The following is a 19,490-nucleotide window of genomic DNA, read 5'->3' as shown; positions in this document are numbered from 1 at the left end:
ATAATTTCGTCATAGTTGACTATACTATCTCAATTAACCTGAGGTAATGTTGTCTACTACAGATACCTTGCTTTGACTCAGTCCTTCCAGTACTCTGTCAAAATTCTTCTCCCAGTTTCATTCTGACCATCATACTGTAATCTAGTTTTCCTTTCTTTTCCGCATTATTGTCTTGTTTCCTTTCATATAGCCAGCCCTCGAAATGTAGCTAAGCATTCCATTTAGCCACATCTCATCCATGTAGGCAGTGATGGAACGGATTAATACATTGATCACAAACGCGCCAGTTGCACTTGGAATTTTAAGAAGGGATAAGGCGGTGAGTGATTGCAGTGACAGTACTAACTCTCTGTGCTCTTACATTCTGAATATCTATGTACTACATGATGCGAAGCTATTTATAATGGATATTTGTTCCTACGATACGAAAAATGTCGAATAAATTGTAACTGTATGTACGAACTGTTTTTGATTTTCGTAGTTAATGAAATACCTGTCCATAAGGAGGAGTCATAGAAAGTTAATTGGGACCCCCTCAGGATACATCGCTCAAGGTGCCATAACTGATCAGGTTTTATCAAATTCCGTTGTGAAACTTAATTATTGAATACTTGCTCCTAAAAAAAAATCGCAGGTTTTCGCACCCCTCCAGACGTATCTTCCATATTTCAGTCTCTCTTTCTTTGCTTATTAATGGTTTGTAACCGAGCTCTTAATTTTCTCTTCCCCACAGTTTGTTTCCTTTTTGTGTTACCGAGCGAGGTGGCGCAGTGGTTAGCACACTCAACAGGAGGACGAAGGTTCAAACGCGCGTCCGGCCATTCTAATTAGGTTTTCCGTGATTTCCCTAAATCACTTCAGGAAATTTCCGGGATACTTTCCTTGAAAGGTCACTGCCGACTTCCTTTCCATCTTTCCCGAATCCGATGGGTTCGATGGCTTTGCTGTTTAATTGCCTCCCCCGAATCAACCAACTAACCCTTTTCTATACGCAATTTATCGCTTTCCCACAGTTAAAAACATCCGATTTGGATTTCCGAGGAGAAATGAATGTGTTACAATACTTTTATTCACTACCGGATTCGCTCATGGACCACTTCACAGTGGAGAAATATGTATCGTAACAATTTCACATGGCATACGTGCTACTTAACCAGGGAAGTCTACGGCTCCAAGCTCTATGGGACTTAATATCTGAGGTCATCAGTCCCTTAGTCTTAGAACTACTTAAACCTAACTAACCCAAGGACATCACACACATCCATGCCCGAGGCAGGATTCCAAACTGCGACCGTTGCAGCAGCACGGTTCGAGACTGAAACGCCTCGAACCGCTAAGCCACAGCGACCGGCTGAAACTACATCTACATCTACATCCATACTCCGCAAGCCACCTGACTGTGTGTGGCGGAGGGTACCTCGAGTACCTCTACCGGTTCTCCCTTCTATTCCAGTCTCGTATTGTTCGTGGAAAGAAAGATTGTCGGTATTCCTCTGTGTGGGCTCTAATCTCTCTGATTTTATCCTCATGGTCTCTTCGTGAGATATACGTAGGGGGGAGCAATATACTGCTTGACTCTTCGGTGAAGGTATGTTCTCGAAACTTCAACAAAAGTTCGTACCGAGCTACTGAGCGTCTCTCCTGCAGAGTCTTCCACTGGAGTTTATCTATCATCTCCGTAACGCTTTCACGATTACTAAATGATCCTGTAACGAAGCGCGCTGCTCTCCGTTGGATCTTCTCTATCTCTTCTATCAACCCTATCTGGTACGGAACCCACAATGTTGAGCAATATTCAAACAGTGGGGGAACAAGTGTACTGTAGCCTGCTTCCTTTGTATTCTGTTGCATTTCCTTAGGATTCTTCCAATGAATCTCAGTCTGACATCTGCTTTATCGACGATCAACTTTATATGGTCATTCCATTTTAAATCACTCCTAATGCGTATTTCCAGAAAATTTATTGAATTAACTGCTTCCAGTTGCCGACCTATACGCATTGCTGACTTGAAGACTAAAATAGTTGATACTTAACCCCTTCATACAGGCTTAACCAAGAAGAAAACAATGCCGAAAACATGGAAACATGTTGGCACAGCTCGTTTTCATGTTTTCAACGGTTGTTTTGTCTGCTTTATTAAGCCGGCATGATGACGTAGTTATCTATCAATTTCCTAAAGTTTTTAAGACAACAAAGGCGTGTACTTTCCCGCTTAAGTAGCTAGTATGCCATGTGAATGTATTACAACAGATATTTTTTCACTTTGAATATGGTCCATGATCGAAACCGATAGTGAATAAATCTCTTGAGAGACAGTACAGTGTGTATCTTGAATTTCTCCAAGTATATTGATGTTGTTAACAGTTGTCTCAAAAAGTTTTCGATCTATATTGGCGACCGTCTTCATTTATCCTGCCGCATAATATTATTATTGCCTTAGGGACGTCGGTTCAGATCCTGTTATTGCTTCGCACTCCCTTTTTAATACAAAGAAATGTTAGGAAACGATTTGAAGTCCGATTGCTTAACGGGCATTAAATAATCCTGTAAAAATTCGAAATCTGTGGTAAGTTCTATAGGAGCAGACTGCTAAGGTCTTTGGTCCCTAGGTTTACACACTACGTAGTCTAACTTAAACTAAATTACGCTAACAACACATGCCCGAGAGAGGAATAGAACCTCCGACGGGACGAGTGGGATGGGGGGGGGTTAAGGGGGTGGGGGGGGGACACCGCGCGAACCGTGGCAAGGCGCAAAGACCGCGTGGCTACCCCACGCGGTAATCTTGTAAAAGGGATAACAGTTAGCTTACAGTAGCTTAATCCACTGCGTTATGCATACCTTTACCGCGACGAAAACTGATAAAGTATGTTACAGGGAGTATTACAATTCCTATTTGTTGTTATGCTGATAAAGCTGTACTCACTGATCAGTCTACTTTTCTTCTTGTTTTTCACCTCTATTCAGTAATTTCCACTATATCTAACCGTGACCTACTAATTTTTCTTTTAAGGTTATCCAAACTACCGATTCCATTAAGTGTTCTGACGTATCACATTCCGGCTCCTAGAACGTGAGATTTAATTTTTTCCGATCTCTTCCTTCTCTTGAGTAGACCCCGCCCTGAGATATAAATGAGGTATGTTGTATCTCCGGAAAATTTTACCGTCCTTCCTGCTGCCTTCAGCCGTTCACGGCTTCGGTATATGAGGCCAGACCTGTCGCCCACACTGCTGCTACTGCAGCAACTGTCAAGGTTACTTCTCCTTCTAAGAAATCGTACACTTATCTGGCTTCGCCACGTATAAGACTCGATGTAATTGCGTCTACAGTGGGTCACTCTGTATCGATGAGAAAATCAACGCATCCCTCCGTGGCTAGGTCCACGATTCGTGGGGGAGGAGTTTTCTGGAACAGCACACTCCAGTTTGCACAATTCTAAAAAGATTAATCGGAAGTTCATAGTGAATAGGTAGCTGTAATACGTTTTAAGAGCTCCAATGATACAGTGTTGTCAACGGATGTCCGTGTTCGTGTTACATTTCAATACATATTTCTATTTCGCTAGCAAGAAACGTCGATGAGAATAGTATATCATTTGCACAGCGCTGTCACAGCATTCCCTGTTCGTGCAGAATACTCGGTTCAAATATTCGCTGCGATCTTCATGGTGGATAACAGATTACGAGCGTGGGGGCTGGTACTGTAATGAACTGAGTCAACACGAACGTTGAAGATAGGCCTCACCACGGTGCCCTGCAAACCGCTACCCCCGAAGGCAGCACGTAAAAAGTTAATGGCTTCTTGAAAGTAGGCAGGCTTTTCACTATGACAGATTGCTTCCACAATTACCCTACTGTGCATTATCGTGCACGAAATAATTGTGAATCCAGATTACGGAAAAGCTCGCGCTCATAACAATGCAAGCGTGTTCGTAGAATAAAAGAACAAATTTTCAAAGTTTTAATTCTGCGCATTAACATTTTCAGACACACAGAAATGAAGAAGATAACATTTTAATTATCTTATGGAAAGCCTCTCTAGAACAACGCATCGAACACAAGATTTTAAATCTGAAGAGCCGGCCGTTGTGGCCGTGCGGTTCTAGGCACTTCAGTCTGGAACCGCGTGACCGCTACGGTCGCAGGTTCGAATCCTGCCTCGGGCATGGATGTGTGTGATGTCCTTAGGTTAGTTAGGTTTAAGTAGTTGTAAGTTCTGGGGGACTGATGACCACTGATGTTAAGTCCCATAGTGCTCAGAGCCATTTGAACCATTTTAAATGTGAAGACAAACGGAAGTACAAAATATACCTGATCTATTTACATGATGAACAAGATAACTTTGGTGACAAACTTTCAGAGATTGCTCAGATACCTTATACCTAATTTGGTATAAGCGACGCACGGTCCCGTCGGCTCGTTAGAGTATTAATGTAATTAGATTTATTCATTATGTTAGCACCATCATCCTTGTTCCTATGAAAATACATTCACAACAGCGAAGAAGCCTGTAATATGCAATAACCAAACTTTGAACACACAGCATTGAATCATGCAACAGGCGAAACACGTAAACTTATCACAGAGTGTCCATTCTGTCCTGTCAGTGTACACCGCGTAACAAATGCAGAACTGTTCTCTTACACGTGTCATTCAAACTTTCGAACGCCTTGATCACGGCAGAGGGTACAGCTCAAGAATTCCAGGAGTTTGCCCCATTATTTCCGCTACTGCTCGAATCCTAGCGACCGGGTCCGAGAGAGTATTGACCGGAGTCTCGTAAACTAGGCTTTTCACATGCCCTCAGAAGAAGAAGAAGCCCATCGGTGCTACATCTGGTCTCAGGGCATCTTCTAGGAAATGTTGGAGGCAAACATCTGTTGGTAGCATTGCCGGCCGAGACGGCCGAGCGGTTCTAGGCGCTTCAGTCCGGAACCGCGCTGCTGCTACGGTCGCAGGTTCGAAACCTGCCTCGGGCATGGTTGTGTGTGATGTCCTTAGATTGGTTAGGTTTAAGTAGTTCTAAGTTCTAGGGCCTCAGATTTTAAGTCCCATAGTGCTCAGAGCCATTTGAACCATTTTGTTGGTAGCATTGACACAACAGTGGGTGTGGATTTTCGTCATCTCATACATGACTACACCTAGTGTTGAACATGCCCTCGCTTGTAAAAGTGGCCTCGCCTGTAAAGAAAACGAAAGCACAAAAATTTTCTGTTCATTGCTGTAAGAATCAATGTGCATTCACCACTCGAGATGATAAGTCCGCACATTCTGTGTTTGGCACGATTACAGTTGTCATTGATTGAAGAATCTCTAAACAGTTGACTAGGCCCTTCACATACCCTAGAAGAGTAAATCCACCAGCGTCATTTCTGTTGACCGAACTGACCATAGAACCGCGACGAATTCATTGTCGTCCTTACTATGCTAAAATATTCCTAAAAAAAAAAAAAAAAAAAAAAAAAAAAAAAAAAAAAAAATCGTTCAAATGGCTCTGAGCACTATGGGACTTAACAGCTGAGGTCACCAGTCCCCTAGAACTTAGAACTACTTAAACCTAACTAACCTAAGGACATCACATACATCCATATCCGCGGCAAGATTAGAACCTGCGACCGTAGCAGTCGCGCGGTTCCGTACTGAAGCGCCTAGAACCGCTCGGCCACCGCGGCCGGCAAAACTACGCTCCAAAGGCTTCCAAACATCGAGTGCTGCGTGCCAGCGCTCCGTCATATTGAAACTACTTTAGCTGGCGAATTCTCAGAGCCACACCTTCTAGGAACTGTGGGAGGCAAACGTCTGTTGATTGGATCGACACACCATTGCGTGTGGAATTTTTCCATGCCATTCATGCCTATTCCTACTGTTCAACATGCCCCCTCATGTAAACGTGTGTAGTAGAACGAAAGGAGGAAAATTAGAAGTCCGATGGCTGCAACGACTGCACTTTCTGTGGAACTACTTAAACCTAACTAACCTAAGGACATCACATACATCCATGCCCGAGGTAGGATTCGAACCTGCGACCGTAGCAGTCGCGCGGTTCCGGACTGAGCGCCTTAACCGCGAGACCACCGCGGCCGGCGCGGTGTTTCGGTTCAGCCTCTATAACGATATATTAAGACACGTCAAGAAGTAGCTTCCTGTCAGATGGGCATTAATTAAGACATGAAGTAGTAGCAGCTTTGTGAACGGAGGTAACAGGTCGAGAAAAAAACTTTCTGGAGACGATAAAGCTTGGTAGGTTCGAAAGTATAAAGTGTAATGTAATTGGCGCAACATTTAAAGATGAGGTCAGTAGTGCCACGTCGATCGATACATTGAATATTTCGAAACTGTTATCAAACAAATGATGAATTCTGTATGACACTGTCAGAGTAAACCATATAAAAGAAAATGACGAAAAATACAGTGTGTCCCAAAATAATTTATGCACTCTTTGAAAGTGAATATCTCTTTAATTAAAGGAGATAGAAATATAAGTTTTCTGGGTAATAATGCAGAAGGTGATCGAAAATATAACAACGCTTTCTTTTGTTTCAGGGTGATAAACAAAAATTGCGTTTGGTTGGATCAACAGAAATGAATACTCAAAATGTTACTGGAAAACGATGAATGTGAGTGCGACGACATTGGAGGGTTGAATATGGAACACCACCACCAACAAGGGTAACAATTACAAAAATCGAAGGTAAGTCTGGAGTCAAAGGAACGATGCATGACATGAAGAAAAGAAGGGACGTTGAGGAAGAAAGAGATGTTCAATAGACAATGAAAGTTTCGATGGCATAAGAGAGGAAAGGCATGTTAATCTACCAGGAGCATCAGTCTGGTGTGGTCTGTCCTCCAGAGGGTTAATAGGGGCGTATTTGTTTGAAAAAACTGTCACAGGAGACTCTTATTTGAAAATGCTGCATGTGATAACTCCTGGTCTTAACGACATTTTTTGAAAATGAAGATTATTACTTTCAACAGAATGAGACGCCGCCTCACTTACACGTTGATGTGAGGGCATTTCTGAATCGTACATGTACTGCCAGATGGATAAGATGAAGAGGCATTGTGGAGTTTCTTGCTCGGTCTCCTGATATAACTTCTCTGAATTTCTATTTGTGGGGTACTGTCGAGAACACAGTTTATACTGCAAGACCAGAAACACCGCAGGATCTTAAAGAGCGAATTGAGCAAGCCTGTGAAGCTGTTTCACTAGGACCAATAACGATGGCATGTCCCTCTGTTGTATGTCGTTGTCGCCGGTGCACTGCGGCGGAAGGAGGCCATTTTGAACATTTCACAGCTTTAACTGAACATAAAAGTAATCCACAAACATTGTACTGTATTTCTGACTCCTTTAATAAAAGAGGTACGCCGTTTCAAACAGTATATACATTATTTTGGGACACCCTGTGTATGAACGGACTGCATCTTTTGATTCGAAAACTGTTGTACTTCGGTCGTTATGCTCAAATAAGTTTCCTAGAGGCAGCTCCTTCTCCCTGTAGACGCAATTTAGAAATCTAGATGGGTAATTAAGAGGCACGACGCCTCGTTATAATCTGAACACACAAAAAAAGTGTGGAATGGCGTTATACTGCAATGAAGTATTTGGAGTTGGGGAGGGCTGAGGGAGAGCCCGAAAAATGACTTACTGACAAGATTGTCAGCAGAGTAAACACAACAGGCATTTTAAATGTATCACTTTTAACTTTAGTAAAAGGTATTGGGAATCAACGGTCTCACCTATTTGATCTTTCTCTTCAAGAAATATCAGGAGACTGAACACCTGAAAGTCGGAAGAGGTGTCAGGCAAGTCGTGTAGTGTGTACATTAATTGCCTGTTCAGAAGCACACTGTAATGACAGTGCAGATTTGATCCAACTGAAATAAGTCTTTGAGTTTTCTTAGCTCCTTCTGAAGCACAAATCAGTCATTCCAGTACAGACAGTATGAATGTCGCCAGGCAGGATAACAGAATCAGATTTTTTTCTGAAATGACATAGAGAACGAATTAAATAGACTAATTCTAAAATAATGTGGATGGTGTTGTACTGTAATTAAGTATTTGGGGTGGGAGAGGGCTGAGGGAGACCCCGAAAAATGACCTACTGGCGCGATAGTCAGCTGACTATTCATCATTATTGTGTTTGTGCACAATAGAACATTGTATATTCAAAAAGCTTACCTCTCTTTGTGAAAAACTGAAATAAAATGATCGTGTGCCATTGTTCGCCGGGATATCCAGTCTGGAGTTATTCGATTTTCTGGTGGAAGGCTTTTTATTTGACGCTACTTCGGCAGCTTGTGTGTCAAAGATGATGAAATGATGATGCCAACACAACACCCAGTCCACGAGCGGTAAAAACAATAATGCCGTGACAGAAACGTTACCGTTTGTTTTGAAGAGGCTGTTGTAAACAGAGATATAAAGTTCGGTGTTTGGACTATCCTACTCAAATAAGTAGAAGTTGGCAGTCTCGCTGCAACCAATGACAATCATTTGTGTCGAAGCTGTACATTATATCCCCTTCAAGAGATCTGGATCTGATATCAGTCAATCTGTGGTGACATCCTTTGTCGCCCAGTACAGTTCTTTCTCTTCAATAAATGTTTGCGAACACACACACACACACACACACACACACACACACACACACACACACACACACACACAAACGCTCGCGCGCATGTACACAAGCAGTACCATTGCATTATTTTAGTTTATAACCAAGTGGACTCATTTTAAGAAAATTTTGAACCAGTTCACAACAACCGACCACATTCTACATATCAGACAACACATCTACATCGTTCATTCATGAACGAAACATGGAGAGGTGTGCAAAACTTAAGGACGAAGATAGTTTTAGTATGACGTGTCGCAGACTAGTACACAGAAATAACTGTTGCAGCACAGCTCCGCAAGCCACCTGACGGAGTGGCGGAGGGTACCTTGAGTACCTCTATCGGTTCAACCTTCTATTCCAGTCTCGTATTGTTCGTGGAAAGAAAGATTGTCATTATGCCTCTGTGTGAGCTCTAATCTCTCTGATTTTATCCTCATGGTCTCTTCGCGAGATACACATAGGAGGCAGCAATACACTGCTTGATTCCTCGGTGAAGGTATGTTCTCGAAACTTCAACAAAAGCCCGTACCGAGCTAATGAGCGTCTCTCTTGCAATCTTCCGCTGGAGTTTATCTATCATCTCCGTAACGCTTTCTCGATTACTAAATGATCCTGTAACGAAGCGCGCTGCTCTCCGTTGGATCTTCTCTATCTCTTCTATCAACCCTATCTGGTACGGATCCCACACTGATGAGCAGTATTCAAGCAGTGGGCGAACAACTGTACTGTAACCTACTTCCTTTGTTTCCGGATTGCATTTCCTTAGGATTCTTCAATGAATCTGGCATCTGCTTTACCGACGATTAATTTTATGTGGTCATTCCATTTTAAATCACTCCTAATGCCTACTCCTAGATAATTTATGGAAGTAACTGATTCAAGTTGCTGACCTGCTATATTGTAGTTAAATGATAAAGGATCTTTCTTTCTATGTATTCGCAGCACATTACACTCGTCTACATTGAGATTCAATTGCCATTCCCTGCACCATGCGTCAAATCGTTGCAGATCCTCCTGCATTTCAGTCCAATTTTCCATTATTACAACCTCTCGATATACCACAGCATCATCCGCAAAAAGCCTCAGTGAACTTCCGATGTTATCCACAAAGTCAATTATATATATTGTGAATAGCAACGGTCCTACGACACCCCCCTGTGGCACACCTAAAATCACTCGTACTTCGGAAGACTTCTCTTCATTGAGAATGACGTGCTGCGTTCTGTTACCTAGGAGCACTTCAATCCAATCACACAATTGGTCTGACAGTCCATATGCTCTTACTTTGTTCATTAAACGACTGTGGGGAACTGTATCGACCGCCTTGCGGAAGTCAAGAAACACGGCGTCTACCTGGGGACCCGTGTCTATGGCCCTCTGAGTCTCGTGGACGAATAGCGCGAGCTGGGTTTCACACGATCGTCTTTTTCGAAGCCTATGCTGATTGCTAGAGAGTAGATTTCTAGTCTCCAAAAAAGTCATAACACTCGAACATAATACGTGTTCCAAGATTCTACAACTGGTCGACGTTAGAGGTATAGGCCTATGGTTCTGCACATCTGTTCGACGTCCCTTCTTGAAAATGGAGAAGACCTGTGCCCTTTTTCAATCTTTTGGAACGCTAAGCTGTTCTAGAGGCCTACGGTACATCGCTGCAAGAAGGGGGGCAAGTTCCTTCGCGTACTCTGTGTGAAACAGAACTGGTATCCCATCAGGTCCAGCGGCCTTTCCTCTTTTGAGCGATTTTAATTGTTTTTCTATGCTTCTCTCATCTGTTTCGATATCCACCATTTTGTCATCTGTGCGACAATCTAGAGAAGGAACTACAGTACAGTCTTCTGTGAAACAGCTTTCGAAAAAGACATTTAATATTTCGGCCTTTAGTCTGTCATCCTCTGTTTCAGTGCCATTTTGGTCACAGAGTGTCTGGACATTTTGTTTTGAACCACCTACCGCTTTGACACAAGACCAAAATTTCTTAGGATTTTCTGCCAAGTCAGTACACAGAACTTTACTTTCGAATTCATTGAACGCCAGTCGCATAGCCCTCCTCACACTACATTTCGCTTCGTGTAATTTTTGCATGTCTGCAAGGCTTTGGCTATGTTTGTTTTCTGTGAAGTTCCATTTGCTTCCGTAGCAGTTTTGTTGTACCACGGTGGCTCTTTTCCATCTCTTACGATCTTGTTTCGCACATACTCATCTAATGCATATTGTACGATGGTTTTGAACTTTGTCCACTGATCCTCAACACTATCTGTACAGAGTAGATTTCTAGTCTCCATAAAAGTCACTATACTCGAACATAATAACTGAAAGAAATACATATGAAACGATCAGATATGACACTTTAATTCAAAGACAACAACTACACCGATGTTCCCGCGGTTTATGATGGTCCACTGGACGTTGAAAACGGCGGGACGTGCTTCTCAGCAGGACGTGTCATCATCGCGGATAGCAATGCACTCTGAGCAACGTGTTCCCATACTGGCCACAAGCTCAGTAATTATTTCTTGTGGTAGGGCACTCCATTCCTCCACCAGCGCGGTTGACCATTACTGGATGGTCGTCCGTGTATGTGAACATGCAGCAGTACGTTTCCCCAAAGATCCCGCGAGTCTTCTACGGAATTTAAGTCGAGCTAAGGGGCAGGCCGTTCCATTCGCCGAATATCCTCACATTCCAAGAGCTTCTCGATCTGTGCAGTCCGGTACGGCGTGCATTGTCATCCACAAATATGGAGTTAGGGCCGAATATATTTCTGATGAGACTCGAATGTCCAAATAACGTTGACCGGTGAGTGCAGCGTCGTCAGAGATTTAGAGGTCAGAACGCCATGTAACATTACGCCAACGCACACCCTAACACCTGGACCACCAACTCATCGCGTTCGACGTTGTTCCGCCTGCATTACTTGTTACCACCTCTCGATATATGAGGTGCATTCAAGTTCTAAGGCCTCCGATTTTTTTTCTCCAGACTGGAAAGAGATAGAAACATGCGCATTGTTTTAAAAGAGGCCGCGTTCATTTTCAATACGTCCCAGAGATGGCAGCACCGTCCGGCAGATGGAATTTTACCGCCAGCGTCGAGAATGAGAACTGTTTTAAATACTTAAAATGGCGACGTTTTCCTTACTTCAACAGCGTGCAATCATTCGTTTTCTGAATTTGCGTGGTGTGAAACCAATTAAAGTTCATCGACCGTTGAAGGAGACATGTGGTGATGGATTTATGGATGTGTCGAAAGTGCGTTCGTGGGAGCAACAGTTTAATGAAGGCAGAACGTCGTGTGACAACAAACCGAAACAACCTCGGGCTCGCACAAGCCGGTCTGACGACATGATCGAGAAAGTGGAGAGAATTGTTTTGGGGGATCGCCGAATGACTGTTGAACAGACCGCCTCCAGAGTTGGCATTTCTGTGGGTTCTGTGCACACAATCCTGCATGACGACCTGAAAATGCGAAAAGTGTCATCCAGGTGTGTGCCACGAATGCTGATGGATGACCACATGACTGCCCGTGTGGCATGTTGCCAAGCAATGTTGACGCGCAACGACAGCATGAATGGGACTTTCTTTTCGTCGGTTGTGACAATTGATGAGACGTGTATGCCATTTTTCAATCCAGAAACAAAGCGCCAGTCAGCTCAATGGAAGCACACAGATTCACCGCCACCAAAAAAATTTCGGGTAACCGTCAGTGCAGAAAAAATGATGGTGTCCATGTTCTGGGACAGCGAGAGCGTAATCCTTACCCATTGCGTTCCAAAGGGCAATACGGTAACAGATGCATCCTACGAAAATGTTTTGAAGAACAAATTCCTTCCTGCACTGCAACAACAACGTCCGGGAAGGGCTGCGCATGTGCTGTTTCACCAAGACAACGCACCCGCACATCGAGCTAACGTTACGCAAAAATTTCTTCGTGAGAACAACTTTGAAGTGATTCCTCATGCTCCCTACTCACCTGACCTGGCCCCTAGTGACTTTTGTCTTTTTCCAACGATGAAAGACACTCTCCGTGGCCGCACATTCACCAGTCGTGCTGCTATTGCCTCAGCGATTTTCCAGTGGTCAAAACAGACTCCTAAAGAAGCCTTCGCCGCTGCCATGGAATCATGGCGCCAGCGTTGTGAAAAATGTGTAAGTCTTCAGGGCGATTCGTCGAGAAGTAACGCCAGTTTCATCGATTTCGGGTGAGTAGTTAATTAGAAAAAAATCGGAGGCCTTAGAACTTGAATGCACCTCGTACAACGGTACCTAAGGCAACCAGGATCATTGCCGAATAACATCGTTTACATGGCCCAGGAGTCATGCTGCGGGGAAGTATAATGTTGACCTCGAAATCTTTGAACGTGGTACACTCACCAGTCTTCGTCTTTGTGACACTGTACACCTTTGCCATGTGCTTACGTTTTTGTGACACTGTACACCTTAGATATGTGCTTACGTTTTTGTAACACTGAACACCTTACACATGCGCTTTCGTTTTTTTTTTTTTGACACTGTACACCTTTGCCAGATGCTTTATGTTCTGACGTCGTTGTTTACGAAAGAAGATGCGCGACAGTATAGAACTGCACAGCCGGGGGAGCTCTTGGAACGAGAGGATATTCGGCGAATGGACTAACCTGGCGTTCCTCCGACTGACATTCCATCGAGCACTTACGGTATTCGTTGGGGATACGCGCTGCAGCACCTTACAACCGCACTTTTAATTGAGAACAATATTATCAGGCTTATTCTCGTATAGGGGAGAGGTGATCGATAATATCGGAAATAATTAATAGGATTGAAAAAGTTTTGATTAAAATTATCGATATATAATGTCTCATCAGAATAACGCCCGCAGCAAAGTGGGGCCTCAGGGAAATCAAAGAGGGTTTAAAGCGGCTGTTTTTGTTTCTAAATTCTACTATATAAACCATGCGCGGATATTGTTAGCTCTCTTCTCTTGTTTTCTGCTCTCTGAGTAAGTCTACGTTGCTGCGGCGTGCCATACAGTTGGCATTTCCGTGTGATATGCCACGGAACGGATCAGGGCACTTTTGTTAAACGGCAAGAAAATTGAGTATAGCTAATTTATAAGAGACAGACTTTTGCCGTAAGGTCACGCACAAAGAATATCTGAGGAATTGTGTCCGCGAGAAGAAGTACCGTTCCGTATTACATGCCAAATAGCTGACAATAGGATATGTGGACTAAACGATGGGACGTTAAATTCAGAACTTTTAACGTTGCAGCGCGTCAGCAATCGTGAATAATTTAATGATTATAAAGAATCCGCCTCGAATGCAAATAGAAACCTGATGTTGAACTAGGTTTCGGCGCGGATAACCACGTCATCTTCGGAACACACTAAAACTACAAACTGCCTATGGAGGCATGGTCCAACATTAATACAGAACGCCCTGAAGGGCAAGAGACTCGCATAAAATATAAAATAAACGGTACGTACAGCTACTGACATGGTACACACGTACAGTTTATTTTATATTTTATGCGAGTCTTTTGCCCCTCAGGGCGTTCTGTTGGACCATGCCTCTTTAGGCAGTTTGTAGTTTTAGTGTGTTCCGAAGATGACGTGGTTATCCGCGCCGAAACCTAGGTCAACATCCGGTTTCTATTTGCAATCGAGGCGGATTCTTTATAATCTTCACGTTAAATTGAATATATGAACTGAATTGGACACTTAGTGAACGTAAAAGCATACGAAGTTTGAATGACTATATCGAAGGACAGCAATGGAACACAATTCTTGCTGTAATACATTTGGGTGATGAACTATAAAAATCACGGACATTCTATTTGCCGTAATTGCTGAGAGTAATTGTAGGAACAACCTTCCTTTTCTCTATATCCGAAATTCAGTTATTCATGATTTAATTATGAAATGTTGTTGATAAAAAACCTAAATTGATTCCCCCAATAGCGTGTCTATTAGTAAATACGAGTAATAACTAACATTCAAAGACGTTATTAAGTATCTTGTCTTCGGTAACGCAGCAACAAATAAAGAGTGATCGACTGCGCAAAAAGTTAACATCCATTATTATGAAAACCCGAAATATAGTCGCCGTTACAGTGAAGATGTTTGTGAGTGCTTCATCTGATGAGAGATATAACGAAAGGTCCGACATATATAGTAGATAACATCAGTATCTTACGTCACAGAAGCCGACGACAGCAGATCGACGGAGGGCGGTTGCAACATCCATATGCGCCAATGTCCACCCACCACTTATCAACCTCGCTGGTGGAGGGACGGTACTCTCTACCACAAGAACTCCTTACCAACCTTGGGCCAGCGTGGGAGCACACTGCAGTACATTCATTTCCGTCCGTAGTGATGATGCAAGGATTGAAAATCATGCCCCATCTTTTGTTATGTTTAACGAACCACCGCAAATCGCGAGGATTGCAGTTACTGTTCCTGAATAAAAGTTTCATTTCTAACTGTCTCACTGAGTATTTCTTTCAGTTACCTTCTGTACTGTGCTATACTATACTACACCATTGCTTTTAGTGTAAGGTCAAAGTTTTATCGAGCTTTGTCACTTGGCAGCGACACATCATGCAGACCGTTGTAGTTTTATAACTATAGCGACAGGAAATTTTCCTAGCACTGTGCAGCGATTTACAAAAACGTAATATTTGATCGCACGAGGGCGATATTCAGGTCACGCATACTATGTCGTTTTATTGCTCAAATGAATAAAGCTTTCTCTCTTGTTTCAAATTTCATACATATTTCATTTCATTAGATAGTTATTTCATGTTATGAAAATTTACTCTATAAATATTGCAGTTATGAATTAATTTTTCGTCGTCATTAGAATGTGGCCATTTTTCACAATTTTTTTTTTCAAAAGTTGAAATCAGTCCTCACTCACTGAGTGAGGGGACCAGACGCGGGGACTCCTCACTGCCACCATGGGCAAGGTCTTAGAAGAGGTGGTTTACCGTTGCCTTGTTCCGACCTGTTATGACTTTATTTTCTCCGAACCTGAGTGATCGCTGCATTTCCGCTACAGTGAGCTGATGATCATCCTCTACAGTTGCTGAAACGTTTTGTGTTTTACTCCACGTACTGATTCCTCTCTAGCACTGACGTCACTTTCACTGACATTATAAATACAAACAAAAATACACATAATGATACAATGAACATCTGAAATTTTCCCTAACAAGTATGTAGGAATTTCGACATCGGAAACGTTACGTTTACGCACGTACAGTACGCTGTTAGTAAAACGCACAGTAATACTAGGTTTTCAGTTGAACACCAGCGGTATAACAGCACTAATTTTTTTAAAGCTTACTCTTGCCAAGAATCAATACAGACTTGTTTTGGAATTTACCATGAACGTACGTCTTTCAAAGTTACTACTCCCGTCTAATCATGACATACTGCTCAATATAAAAATACCGTCTTTCGATCTACAGTAAACAGACTTCTTAAACTACCACTACATGCAGATAAAGCAGAATGGAATTTGCTTGGTAGCGAAATATAGCAGAGAACAGCGGCTGCCACAGCATGGCAGTCTCCACAAAATGACGAACTGAATAAACAGTTTGCATCGATTCATTTCTAACGCCGGGTTTCATATAAACTCAGATATTTTTAACGCACAGTAATAATACAACACAAGACTTACACAAAAACTGTTGCATATACAAAGTGTACTGTTCTGGACGAAAACTTAACTACTTGGAATGAATTTTGGAATACGACATTAGGAACACACAAAATTTTATAAGAAAAAGATAGGAAGTAGTTACAACTTCCCAGTTCACCTGATACAAAATAGCCACACGATATAGAAAATAACCTTGTAATTTATGGACGTATAAGAAGAAATAAAAATTTATGCCAACCTGACCACGGGAAAAGACGCTCGATAAACAGTGCACGTCGAAAGAAGCAGTTCGTGGTTATATGCTGCTCCGTTCCTCATAGATTTCTGTCAAGGAAGTCCGCAATTTCATAACTGCGGTCAAATGTTAGTAAACATATTCACATTTCGTAAGCAGTCCATGTTGTATCCATGAAACACCAAACTCCTCTGCAGATCCCTCTAACTTTTGACCGCTCATGCAACAGAACGTAACTTTACGTGTGACGTAAACGCACGCTTCCCCTGCCGTTACTTTAAAATTTCATGAAATGTTAACAACGACCCTCAGAATTTTTATGTACAGACAAACAGATAGAGAAGTCACCGTAAGGTACAAAGAACATCAATTGCGAAACCAAGGTGCTAATCTATAGAATTACACATTCTCAGAACATCGCTGTTTATTCCCCTCGAAAGTTAGAGGATACCGTAATTTTATCCAATGAGAAAAAAGGCTGTAGATTAGATTTAAGGGAAGAACTTGAAATTTTCAAACACTTAGCGAACAAGGACAGCAAAACTTTAAACAACCAGTTCAGGCTTGCAAGTAGACATTCTCTTGAAGGCTTTAAGCGGCTACTTCTGACCGCGTAGCCAAGTTCACTGGTCACCGTTGGCAGCTGAGTGAGATTTGTTTTCCTTAGTAACCTATTTACATTTATGAATCCTACTTTCAGTTTTGCAGTTTCTGTAGAACACTTTGTTAATCACAATTACTTTCTTTGTTTTATTATTTCACATACACTGAAGACAAAAAATCGCAATACCAAAAGCTAGTTAATGTAGAGTAATGAAATTTCGGGAATACATTTATCTAAGTAACTTACTTAAGTGATTTACATTTCCAGATCACAGATTAATGTAAGAGCGAGAAAAGCCATTGCAAATGTGAAATGATGTACATTAATAACCGGTGTACTGGCCAGACTGTTGCTAACAATCATGCTTTGTCTTAGGTGACGGACACCAGTTTGTGGAATGGACGAGTGCCTAACCAATATGCTGCCAATATTGTTGCACTGTCGGTCGGAGGATGGCATTCACACATCGTACAGCCGTTACGGCGCCTTCCAAGACCACCAGCGGCGTACGTCGGCCCCACATAATGCCACCCCAAAACAGCAGGGCACCTTCTCCTTGCTGCACTCACTGGACAATGTGTCTAAGGCTTTTAGACTGACCGTGTTACTTCCAAACACGCCTCCGACGATTGCGTGGTTGAAGGCATACGCGATACTCATCGGTCAAGGGATCGTGATGCCAATCCTGTGCGGTCCATTCGGCATGTTGTTGGGCCCAACTGTACCGCGCTGCTTGGTGTCGTGGTTGCAAAGATGGACTTTGCAATGGACGTTAGGAAGAAGTTGTGCATCATGCAGCTTACTGCGCTCAGTTTGCATCGTAACACGACGCCCTGTGGCTGCAAGAAAAGCATTATTCAACATGGTGGCGTTGTCTTCAGGGTTCCTCCGAGGCATAATCCGTAGGTAGCGGTCGTCCACTGCATTAGTAGCTCTCGGGCGGCCTGAGCGAGGCATGTCATCGGAGCCCCTCCGTCTAATAGGCGTTGCTCATGCATGACTGTTTACATCTTTAGGCGGGTTTAGTGACATCTCTGAACAGTCAAAGGGACTGTGTCTGTGATGCAATATCCACAGTTAACGTCCATCTTCAGGACCTCTGGGAACTGGTGTGATGCAAACCTTTCTTTGATGTGTGTAGAAATATGTGTCACTTAGGAATGAAATAAGTAAAAAGTACAGGGAAGCTAAGACGTAGTGGCTACATGAAAAATTTAAGGAAATCGAAAGGGATATGGTAATCAGAGGAACTGACCGAAATGAAATTAAAATTAATGGTGCTAAAAAAGAGTACAACGGGAATCCACTGTTAAATGCAGAGGAGAGAGCGGATAGTTGGAAAGAGCACAGTGAAGGCCTCTATCACTGGGAAGATTTTTCTAATGTGACAGTAGAAAAAGCAGATGTCAATAGGAAAGAGATAGGGAATCCAGTATTCGAATCAGAATTTAAACTATCTTTGGGGGACTGAAGATCAAATAAGGCGGAATGGATAGATAACATTAAACCAGAATTTCTGAAATCATTGGGAGAAGTGGCGAAAAAAGACTATTTACGATGGTGTGTAGAATGTACGAGGCTGGCGACCTATCATCTGACTTTAGGCCCATCCAAGTTGCTGACAAGAATAATATATAAAAGAATGGAAAAGTAATTGAGGATCTGTTACATGACGATCTGTTTGGCTTTAGGAAAGGTAAAGTCACCAGAGAGGCAATTCTGTCGCTGCGTTTGATAATGGAAGCAAGACTAAAGAAAAATCAGAACATGTCCGTAGGATTTGTCGAACTGGAAAAAGCGTTTGACAATCTAAAATGTTCAAGGTGTTCGAAATTATGAGAAAAATAGGGGAAATCTATAGGGAGAGAGGGGTAACATGTACAAGAGCCAAGAGGAAGTAATTAGAATGGACGACCAAGAAAGAAGTGCTTGGATTAAAAAGCGTGTAAAATAGGGCTGTAGTCTTTCGCGTCTACTGTTCGATCTGTACATTGAAGAAGCAATGATGGAAATAAAAGGAAGGTTCAGGAGTGAAATTAAAATTCAAGGTGAAAGGATACCATTGATAAGATTCGCTGATGACAGTGCCGTCCTGAGAGAAAGAGAAGAAGAATTACATGATCTGCTGAGTGGAATGAACAGTCCAATGAGTACGTAGTATAGATTAAGAGTAAATCGAAGAAAGACGAAGGTAATGAGAAGTATCGGAAATGAGAAGGGCGAGAAACTTAACATCAGGATTGATGGTCACGAAGTAGATGAAGTTAAGAATTCTGCTACCTAGATGCAAGGAGGACATGAGAAACAGGCTAGCAGTCGCAAAAAGGCATTCCTGGCCAAGAGAGAAGTCTACTAGTGTCAAACATAGGCCATAGG

General features: G+C 42.5%; 1 protein-coding gene across 1 annotated transcript in view; it reads right to left on the bottom strand.

The window, feature by feature from the left end:
* The window catches only part of LOC124775166 (secretin receptor-like), a 191,198-nt gene that overhangs the window by 7,170 nt on the left and 164,538 nt on the right, over positions 1 to 19,490 (bottom strand). The window lies entirely within an intron of this gene.

The sequence above is a fragment of the Schistocerca piceifrons genome, chromosome 2 (genome assembly GCF_021461385.2).
Source record: "Schistocerca piceifrons isolate TAMUIC-IGC-003096 chromosome 2, iqSchPice1.1, whole genome shotgun sequence".
Classification (NCBI taxonomy): domain Eukaryota; kingdom Metazoa; phylum Arthropoda; class Insecta; order Orthoptera; family Acrididae; genus Schistocerca; species Schistocerca piceifrons.
Note: the sequence above shows the minus strand (reverse complement) of the source record. Positions and strands in the feature narration are given on the sequence as shown.